This window comes from Larus michahellis, chromosome 12 (assembly GCF_964199755.1).
Source record: "Larus michahellis chromosome 12, bLarMic1.1, whole genome shotgun sequence".
Taxonomy (NCBI): domain Eukaryota; kingdom Metazoa; phylum Chordata; class Aves; order Charadriiformes; family Laridae; genus Larus; species Larus michahellis.
Window position 1 is genome coordinate 15,939,406 of NC_133907.1, and position 11,514 is coordinate 15,950,919.

Here is an 11,514-nt window from a genome sequence, read left to right on the forward strand (position 1 = left end):
ACTTTCGCTCTAATACTAGAAGGGCAGCTAATAGACTAGAGGAATGGGATATTTTATTATTGAGGGAAAATTGATGTAAGCTGAAGTACTACATGATTGGAAAGTTTAAAAAAGAAAAAAAGATAGTTCTTAACTCCCTAGATAAAACGAAGGAGAGTATGGCCAGTAAAGAGAGAAGAGCTGTAAGTGCTAAATCGTACTTGCCGCACTGGGAGGAAAGTGTGCTCCAAGGGGCAGGAGAGGTCCCTGGGCTGTGCAGCCCACTCTGCCCATAGTATTTTCACAATTACACAACTATTTTACAATGTTTCATGCATTTTCCCTTTCCAAGATGCAACTATTTTGTCCACCTGGCGGTGTTGTGGTGCCAATCAACCGCAGCAATCTCAGATGGAGCAAACAGCACTATTGTCTGCCAGTTGCTTGTCATCATCTATTTAGAGAAAAGATCGAAACTGGGCGTCATCTCCTTCTTGTCTAGCTTCCCACACGCTTATTTAACTTCTACGTCTTCTTTAAGCTGATTAAAACAATCCATGTTCCTTTGCTTTATAGCAGATTTTAATTCGTTCTGATGACACTGCAAGCTTATTTGTACCTCTTTTTTCCACATACGCAGGGACTCAGACAGCCATGTATCTCCAAATGAGCTTTGTGCCTTACACACCCATGTAAACTCTCCTGACAGCGGACTCCCAGGACCCCATAGGAGGAGCTGAAAGGCTCCTGGAGGCCTCCTGGCCTGGTCTCCACCAAGGATAGATACGTTGCTGGGAAACGTTACATCTGGACAATAAAAAAAAAACATCCAGCATCACTCACCTGGAAGGAACCCTGACCAGTGGTGGGGCTGTGCAGCTGCAGGGAGAAGCTGCTGGCATTAGAAGCTACCTGGCCCTCTGGGCAAAGTATCAGCCTGCCTTCAGATGCAAACCCCTGTAACATGCTGCGTTAGGTTCTGGATAAGTACTGCGGGGTATAGCATTTGAGAGACACACCTGTACCCGTCAAACATCACGGTTTCAAGGAGTGCATTTGTCTCCTCACACAGACAGTGCCCTTCCACCTGGCAGAACTCATTCTGTGTCCGCTCTGTCTCATTCTCCTGCCTACTATCCAGCTGCGGTGTCGGCCGGCTGAGCTAATACGGACACCTTGAGATCACCGGCTTGTGAAAGCAGAAATTATTCGGACAAAAAGGGTGTTCCCTCTACGGCGTTGAGAAGAAATACACACTCCACAACAGGAGCTATGTTGGGTCCTGAAACAAATTGCTGTACGTGTTTAAGGACAAGGCATTGGAATTTCTTCTGCAATATCCTGCTTTCACTGAATGCATAATTCTCAGGAAGACCTCTCATATATGTTTTATTAGGATGTTATCTTTTTATCTTAGAGATCCCACTCTAACTAAAAAGAGAACTAAAGGTGGTAAATACTACAAGCAGAAGTGTTCAAAAAGGATAGGCAATATAGGGTATCCTGGCCATAAAAATTTTACCACTTAGTCTTTAAGCGAGCACAAAGGCAAGAGCCTTCTTGCAGATTTTGATGGGGTTGTGGAGTTAATTAGGCCATCCTGAAAAAAAAAAAGACACATTTTTCCTTGTTTCAAGTTAGTATTTGCTTGTTTCAAAGTTGGTCCTGCGGGCCCATATGCACTGAGGCTTTTCAACGTGGTATTGTTAGGAGTTTCTACACCAGCTACACAGAACCTTGATGTCAAGATTTACAGATGGTTTAAAATGACAGCTCCATTTGGAGCGATTAACTTTAATCGCCTGAAGATCTGGTCCTCAATATTAAATATTTTGACTCAGTACTAAATATTATTACTTCTAGGCTAACAGAAAAATTGAACAATATAAATGTGTTGTGTGAAAGGGGACAGTAGAAAAAACGCATAGCTTGTGGAGAGGGGAGAGATTGCATCTCATGCAGTCAGAATTAAAACAATTCTAGGGGAAAAAATGAGGTTCTGCTTAAATGCCCGTGACAAAAACATATCTGTGCCCTTCTCGGCTTAATTTTCTTCCAATATACAACTTAAGCAGCATGTTTGGTAAATGTACAACCGAATTCCCTAGGGGAGATTCCCTGCGTAATCACTGCCAGAGGTTTCAGGCAACTGTGAGGAGGCTCCAGCTGGTTCTGGGCAGGCTATATGCTAGCCATATGTTAGGCCAGGTTCAGCCCGATGCAAACCAGATAAACTGAAACAAGAGCAAAAGGCAGGGAAAATTCTGAAAAGGAGGAGAAATTACATATTTTCCCCTTAAAATGAAATAAGGATTTTACACGGTTACATTTCGAAATGAACCCCAAAGTGTAAATTCAGTATTAACTGTTCTTGGTTCTCTGTCTTGACAGCTTACAACAAAAGTTGTTCCAAACCAATTTCATAACTAGATAATAGAGAATATTTTCAGCTACTGAAAGCCTTACTTCCAGCTATTGAGGATAATATGTGTCCAAGAGCCTGCACAGCCCCAACACTCAAGAAAAAGACCCTAGAAATTTCTTCTCACTGAAATAATGTCCAAGACGTACCCATCAAACACTGTGGTTTGAAGGAGTGCATTTGTATCTTCACCCAGACGGTGCCCTTCCACCTTGCAGAACTCACTCTGAATGTCTCGTATCCAACTGTAATGTCCAAGACACTATTTCACCATCTTTTTTTTAAGGTTCCAATCTTTAAGCATTTATCTGCTTTAAGTTGTTCTGTTTTCTTATTTCCTTCTTGGGAAAACTTGAATGAATAGATTGCTTACATGTGTAATTCCAATCCCCTTATTTAACATGGGCTGACGTGCTCTTGCAGCCTGTGTGTGGTACATTCGGGACTGTGAAAAAGCACAGCTCTCCATGTGCAATGCCTTCAGCTCAGTACTGCTGTCATGCCGCTAGCAAAAATAAAAATCAACAAGTTTTGCATGCAGTCAAAATGAGGATAAGGTTTTTAAGACTGCACAACGCTTATTCACGCTTAGTAATTGCTTAATAAAAATTTCCATTCAAATAAATGAAAAAGCCAGAGCTGCAGAAAGGGGAATGTAAGAGGAGAACCTACCCCGGGCTCTGTTAGCAGATGCAGAGGGACCAGTCAAGCTGGTCTTGCAGAAGCAGGACTCCACCAAAATGTCATCCCCAGCCATCGGGGAAGCAGGAATTGGTTTGGATGCTGGAGCTCCAGACTTCTTCCTCTCCCCTTGTCCTGGCATTCTCATCATCAAGACAAGATCCATTTGGTTGCTGTGAAGAACAGCCTCCCCTCCCAGTCCTTGACTCACACAGTGGAGGATGATGACCAAGGAGAATACAGCAGGAGAAAGGAGTACAACTTTTGTAATATTAACTGCATCTTTGAGTATGGCTTGTACAAGCTGAACGCCTCATGAGTTGGACTGTACAAAATGCCATGGGCTCTTCCACATGCTCCCCAACATGAGAGGCTTTTGGCCGCATCTCTGAAGACCCCTGTCAGCAGTGCCCAGGCACAGCCTTGACTGTACCCAGCTGCTGTACAGCCCACGCTTCCTGTGTAAGGATGGATGATGCACCGACACCCTGGCAGTAGCGTGATGCTAACTGTGCATTACAATCACAGTATTCGTTATGGTAGCTTTGTGCTTCACCCTGCGGCTCTACATGGCCAAGGCTGACTCTCTTCTGCAATACTTGACCTTGGTGCGTGCCTGCCCCATCTTCTGTCTCCAGGCCATGACAGTGCCACAAGTGTGGTCCTTCTCTACTTTAGGAATGGGAAAAGAAGAGGAGCTGGAGCCAGGTTGCACTTGCCCTCCTCTTCCCCTAGCCATTGGTGTTCCTCCGTTTCTTGAGCAGAGCTGCAGTACATATGGGATCAGCGAGTGCCCTAGGGGCAGGAGGGAAGGAAATGCTCTTCTGTTCTGGAAGGAAGAGGTTTCCAATGGTAGAAGGGGGCAAAAGAGAAGCAGTCCCAAGTCCTCAGCTGCACATCGTACTACAAGCCAACATCATCCTTGGTGGAAGAACCCCGGGGCTAAATCAGAACCTCCTGACAAGGGAACCCAGCAAAGGAGGCAGCAAGAGGCATTTGCCTCCTCTGCAGTCCCCCAAAGCTCATTGACCTGTTTTAATCGCCTACAAACTTGACAGAAACCCAGCACACAGTGGCTTGATTTTAGCATTGGATGCTCAAAGGTTACAGTGCTGTTGCCCACCATTACTGAGGTGAAAAGAGGCTCTGGCTCTGGAGGCCATGAGACCTCATGCTCCCGGAGGAGGCAAAATATCTAGCAAAACCTAATTTTTTTGGGGGGTGTGGTTTTTTGGAAAACCTGGAAACCCCATTAGACCAAACGTTCTGCCCCGTCATGCCTCCAAAAAGGAAGGTACCAAACCAGTAGACTTCCTTCTGGGATGGGTCTGTAGAAATAACCTTCTATCAAGACGATACTGAATATAGTCTCTAGGCTTTTGCTTTCAACTTTTAACAGCTGCCAACACCAAAGGCACAAAACAAATAACCAAGAGGTCACAGCCATAGAAACATAACTGTACATCGTAGAACTAAATTATAGTATCAGTTGCTTGCTCCTCTGGAAGTGCACACTGGGTCTCCTGTGTCTTACATACCTGATATATAAACTCTTATTGTGTAAGTACAAAGGACCACGAGAACTGACAGCAGTAGTCCCATTTGACGTCTCATTGGAGAGCGAGGGAAAAAAATCATAACCCTTTCAAAGTACCGCCCCTGCCAACGGGTCTTGGATATTCAATATAAGCAAGATCTCTCACATCTTTAATTCACTGATTGAAGGTTAACTTCTGATTTATATGAAAAGGAAGCAGAACCTGAACGTTAAAAATACAGACAGCAGAAGACCTATAAGAAAGGTACGTGGTAAATGGGTTTGAAGGTTCATTTCTGATGCAGCTAAATAAAATGTGTTGAGCATATCCTGCTGTCCCTCGCTGCCCTTAGACTGATACGACAGTGCTGGGATGCCTTAATGCGAGCTACCTCCTTTTCTTCGGTGGTTTATTTTTAAGAAAAATAGATCTATAGAAAGGCCTTAAAACCTGAGTTACTTAGGAAGCACTAGATAAATCAAAGGATTTAGCAGGATTAGCTTCACTTGACTTGCAGTGAAATTTCTCGCAATGAGAAAAGCCAGAACTGCCAGTCAACATACAGCACTTCGGTTATGACTTTTCAATCTGGCTGGAAGTACATTCTCCTCAGCTACATGCCTGGGGTGAGTAAATTATTTGTTATTTAAGTGCATGCTTAGCTTTTATTCATGAATTATTCATACGTTGGGGTTTTTTATTGTTTTTCTAAATTACAACAAAATAGCTTAGGGAGATACAGCTCCAACGAGAACTGTAGGTGTAATATGGATTTGTTTAGCAAGCTGAAATGAAAATAGAAGGGACAGAGAAATCTATGGTTTAAACAATATGCTTATATGTATGCAGACATTAATAGATATAATCTACTTTAAAAATAATAGCCCTGGTCAGTTGAAACATGAAGGGTAATAACTACTTACCAGTTTTTGTGAAATAAAAAATGAATATATTGAAAAAGGAGACAACAAGTTTTAGTTAAATGAAAAAATGAATTTCTGCAACTCTCCTTTATGGGCAAGATAGTGTTTTCTTTTTCTTTCAGTTTGCCTTTAGAAATTGAACAGTTAAGACTTATAAATATCTTTTCATATGAAGCATACTTTTACTACTTTTAGAGTTTTGCCTTGTACCGGCCTCAAATTCTGTATATTATAGTGGAAAAATAAGTAGTTTTGCCATTGTGGAGAGTTAAATCTTGTTTTCTGTTTCAGGAGTGATTTCATTGAATGTTAGTTTGTTTTTTTAAGACATTTCCAAAATTTTTTGTTGCCTGCTTCCAGTGCTAGCAGCTCTTATTTATAAACATTATACATTGAATATGTTCAGGTTTATACAAGACGCTTTTATGATATGCATAAAATTCTGAAACCTGTAAACACGCTGATGGTATTAACAAGGATCAGATGTCTGCTGCCTTTGTTGTACAGAAAATAAGAAGGTGGGAGTTCTGACTATTTGAAGAATTTAATGAATAGTTCCTTAAATGCGATGCTTGATTTCATGTGCGTGCAGTTTTGTGGCTCTCGCACAAACGCTAAAGAAGTTTTATGCTTTAAGATTAATCCTAGCAAGTTTCCGAGAACGTTCACTCCATTTCTTGAAGGCAAGCTCAGATAACTTTTTGTAGAGCAATTAGATCAACAACCATCATTTCTAGTAGCTTTAAGTTTTAAATGGTAGAAAAGAAAAAAATGAAACAAACAAAAAAAAAAAGGAAGAAAAATTTATTGTAATGCTGGTTTTGTGAGGGAATTTTTTCCCTCCTTTTCAAACTCCCTTGCAACAAAAAATGTACCAATTTATCTGAAAACATACAGTGGCACTACGGAGCACTGTCCAGTACAAAATGTTTTGCAACAGACAGAAATATGGGAATATTAATGGAATGTTATGGGGTACTTAAAATCCTCTTCTGTGTTTAGTTAGAAAGTAGGTGTAGCAGAACTATTAAAATTCATTTAGGAGGTTCCAAGATAGCGACAGCACAGCCTGTTTTGGTGCTTAAATACATCCCTCAAAGCGCAGTAAATCACTAAGGTGTGAAAAATGTTACGACTGTAACATGAATAAACAGAGCGACGAATGTAGAATGCAAATTAGCTATTTAATCAAAATACTATTTCTCCTTTCATGGGTTGGTCACAACTGTCATTAGAGCTTGTAATTTAAAATGCAAAGAATACACAAATTCAACATAAATAATTGAAGCGCTTCCCAAGCCTCATTTTATATATGTAGAACATATGTATGTAGAGCATATATTTGACATTTTGAGGCATAGTCATGCCCCATATATTAGTTTCGCAGGGATCATAAATACAGCAGGTACTTCAGAGAGTAATGAAAATCCCTTCCCTAAAAACATTTACAATTTAAAGTCCCGAAAACCTACCACAGACGTGATCAGAGCCGGAACAGATGCGACGAGTAGCAAATCGAGCAAATAGTACGGGCAGTAATTAACATATGTCTGCCACCTTTAAGTTTATGTCACTTCTTATGCCTCTTTCTTCCCTGCATTATCCTAACACTCTGCTCTTGCTCTTGTTTAGCTCTTGCTGTCTTTGTTCTCCAGGCAAATGAAGAAACCTTTAACGGAGGACACATCCTCTAATGTTCTACCGCTTCTTTGTATGAAAGCGGGAGCAAGCCAGATAAGTTTATAACACTAATTTGAAATATTTAGCCTTCAGTTAAGCCCCTTTCTGATTAAGTATGAAAGAAAAAAAATATAGGATTAGCTGCTTATGGGCGGTTGCCATTATTAAATAAACATCATGAAAGATGGCATGGATTAATTTTTTAAGTTTTTCAATTAATACTTTGCCTAGAGTTGTTCCAATCCAAAAGTTTCGACCTTTTCAATATTCCTATGATCAACATACTCTCTATATTTCTCTTCTCCGATAAATAAAGCATTTACTTTGCAAAGCAACTTCGTATCTCATATTGGCCACAATATTCTGAAATTTAGGGCAACGGGTAAAGGCATAATGTCAAATCTGGCTGAAAGACTTTAGATCATCATGAAAGTGAAAGACAGCCCACGTTATAGATTTCCTAGCAACAAAAAGGAAGGAGAGAAGCCGTGGTAATAACGACCACAGCACATCAACATGGGTGGTGGGTTTTCATGTTGCATGAACGCAGCAGTAAATCCAGCCCCAACCTGTAGCCATGTGGGGAATTTACTCCTTTTGCCTGCTTCCAGCGAAATAGCATTCTTTGATTCCTCAGATTTGAGGATGAACCATTCAACATCAGACCTCTCAAGCCTAAAGATAAGACATTCTTCTGAACTGATGTAATATTATTTTACCAAAATGTAATGCAACTACTCACGTTATTTTACTCAGAAGAAGAAATCAGATTGATTTCACTTGCACTATTCACATGTGTCACTTCTCCAAATTAAGGTTAGGTTTCCCTGACTGTTCTCCAAATATGCCCATCTTCTCCATTACTTATTACAGAAAAAACCTCTTAATTTTGTAGCTGCTCAGCTCCACAGAACCAGCAGCAAGAGATGTACCACTAAAATAATAATGCTCCTAAACTGCCTTCCGCTGACTTGTTTGCAAAGCCAGGTGCGCGTAAAGTGGTATTTCTGAGTTTTTTCATTACAGCTATTCCCATACAAAAGCAAGAACTAGATCAGGTATAAGGTGTTTAACCAAGTGATCTGTTTTTCAGGAGGTATCAGGACCTCATATTTAAGAGAATGAGAAGCCTCACTGAGAACTGATACACCTTCTGCGAAGGAACTCTTTCATGTCAGATCGTATCGTTCAAACCTCATCCTAGCATGTTGTTTCAAGCATTTCATTACTCTATTTTTAATTCTTTTTATCCATTTTGTCATGCACGGATTAGGATTTATTTGCATGCAATAATATGTTCTCTTTTTAAAATATTAGGTACATATTTCCACTCTTATGTTCCTTTTATTAAAAGATTTTTGTTAGGTGCCAGTTATTTCGTATTTGCATTCCCAGATCTCATTGTATCTGAAAAATATAAAGGTTTCTAATCAGAAAATGTCTGATTAGACGTGTCATTGACTTAAAGTGATTCAGAAAGCCTCGAAGAGTTTCAAAGTACGGAAATGTGGAAATATGATTTTGCTCAGACGGAGTTTCCCATCCTTAAGATGAACTGCTGCCCAAAGACACGTTATTTCTCCTCTTAGAGGAGGGCAGCAGTGGGTTCATGCGAATTCTGTAGTTGTCCCTTCAGATTGCCCTTCCAGCAAATCTGTTCAGATCATCTGCCGATATTAACATGCCACGGAAGCAGAGAACCTTCTTCCTACGACAACTAGTGACAGCCTTGTAAACAACAGCAACTTCATTTAAGCTGGGCTTCTAACTTTTGTATTCGTACAACAGAAAATAACAGTTTAAGCCGAGTTGCAAAGGTTTTCAGAATAGCAATGGCTTCCCAATAAAAGCATTCGTAACCGAGAAAAAAGAAAGAAATTTGAAGTGTTACATCCTTGCATCGTATAAATGCAGCAAAACAAGGGCGGATCAGGGTGCTTTCTGCCACGCAAACACAACTCCAAAATCAAAGAGACGTGGCCAAGAGGAGTCGGGTCTCATATACCCAGGAAAGACATCAAATCCTATTATAAGGTGGTATGAGGCAGTTAAAAAATATGATCTGCAACTCTCCTCGGGCTAGTCCGTGGACTTTGCAGATGGTGGATGCACACCGATCCCTGTCGGAATGGCAAACAGACCACGTGTGTAGGCAGATCCTTACAGGAACAGGAGAAAAAGCCCTTCTCTTATCTCAGCCCAGTCCTAATGCAGCTGACGACATCTGCAGAGAGACGAGCACATGAGGAGGGTACCAGGGACAGGCAGGAGGTTGGCGTGAAAGAGTCAGGGTGTCACGCGCCAGTCTGTGGTGGGGACACCAAACTGTGATGAAGGGGACGGTGAGGGAGCCGGAAGAAACTGTGAAGAGATTGAGAGGGTGACAAAACCAGGGGGGAGGGGGATTGACACAGAGCAAAAAGCATGGACAATAAAAAAATCAGGTGGATAAAGGAAAGACGGAAAAGAGAGTCTGAAAACATATCAAAGAGAGGAAAGGGAAACAGTCATACAGAAAAATAAATGTGGAAAAACAAATGTCACAGAAGAGTATGTTCATGAGACAGTACAGGAGAGAAAGAAAAGCCAAGATGTGCCAACTATGGAAAGAAGGAAGAAATGCGGGGGGAAAAGGAAAGGCAAAATAAATAAGTTCTTTTTTTTTTTTTGGCAAACCTACAACAATAGAAAATATAATGAGCCAAACCGGGAGAAAATGAAACGCTGACTGAGACCAGAGAAAAGACAGACACACAAATGTGCGCACACACCCCACATTTTTCACAAGGAGACAATGGCTGGTACTGTGAATGCAAACCTGCCTTCCTGCACCATGGCTGACAACCTAAAACATTCTCCAGAGTGGCAGCTGAGTTCCATTTCAAAGCAGCACAGAACAAATCCCTAGTATTTCTTTCTCTTCTAAATGAGAAAATTAATTACATCCCATAAATGTCTACAATATAATGAGATGTAAATTTGGTGCCTCAGCGCTAGAAGCTAAGAGCAGAATTTGGCCCTAATTCACATAGCAGCAGTGACTGAAAAATAGGTTTTCCGTTATGGGAAATTTTGACTAAGTTATTTTTTATTTCAAATGGAAAAAAAAAAGATACAATCAGAACATTTTGAACCTGAATAAAGTAAGGAAATTGCTGATCCTGTAAATTCCCCTGCAGATATCAGCACATAAAGCTTTTTAATTTAAATTCTTTCAATTGGAAAATTTGGTCGCTGATAAAAGTTTTCGTGTGATAAATGTCAATTTTAACAACCGAGAACATTCTAGCCCTCCAAAATTCAACCAGCTCTACCGCTAAGTGCGCCGCTTCGTGTTTGTCACACAGCGAAAGTGAAGCAATGGAAGCAGAGAACAACGAGGGAAAACACATCTGTCCTTTCAAAAGCCTCGGAAATATTTTATGTTTCTGCAAGCCTGTCTTCCTCCCGCTGTTCTAGGATTCTTCTCAGAGCTATTCCGAGAATGTACTCAGAGCACCATGCAGTTATTTTTGCTCACCGTGTTCGTCTCCATCTGGTCCCTCAAACATTGCTCCTCAAGCATCTTAAGCACCTTCAGGTAACTCAGAGAAGACACTTTTTTTTTTTTGCCCACATTTCTGGTTGCTGGACACAACTTTCCTTCGTGTGAGAACTCAGTTGTGGGGAAATCCCTAAGCACTCCAGGATCCAAGCTAATGCATGGATGCTTTTTGGAAAGCCGAGGTTTATCACTGTGCATGCCCTTTAGTAGGAACAGAAATCCCCAGGTGTTCTGCAGTATCATTTTGCTCGTAGACATTTTCGCGGAAACATGACAGTTTGTGAAAACCTTTCGGATTTGCTGTATTTTTCTGTAACAGCCGAGCAACGCTCAAACTGGATTTAGTGACTTAAATGGACGTCAGAAAATTTAGGCAAGATTATCTACACGCATTTCAAATCAAATGGGGAAACTAACTTTCAGTTAGACGTCCGAAGGATTACAAGCAAAACGGCCTACGCACGCGCGAGTGCCCCGAGTATCCCAGTCTTCCAGGGTACAAGTCACTTCACTATATGCACGCTTGACAAATAACTCATCCTCTGTGTATCACCTGGCTGAGTCCTTGTACCTTTTTGCTGGCTGGCAAAGCCCAGAGGCTTGGCCACAAATGGCTGGTTTCCCCATTAAAAACTTAGCTCCTGATCCCATCTTTTCACTGTCACTGTCACACACAACAGCACATACCTCAGTATAGAACATTGAAAGAGTGTCACAAACGTGCGGCTTAGTTACCTCTTTTATTGC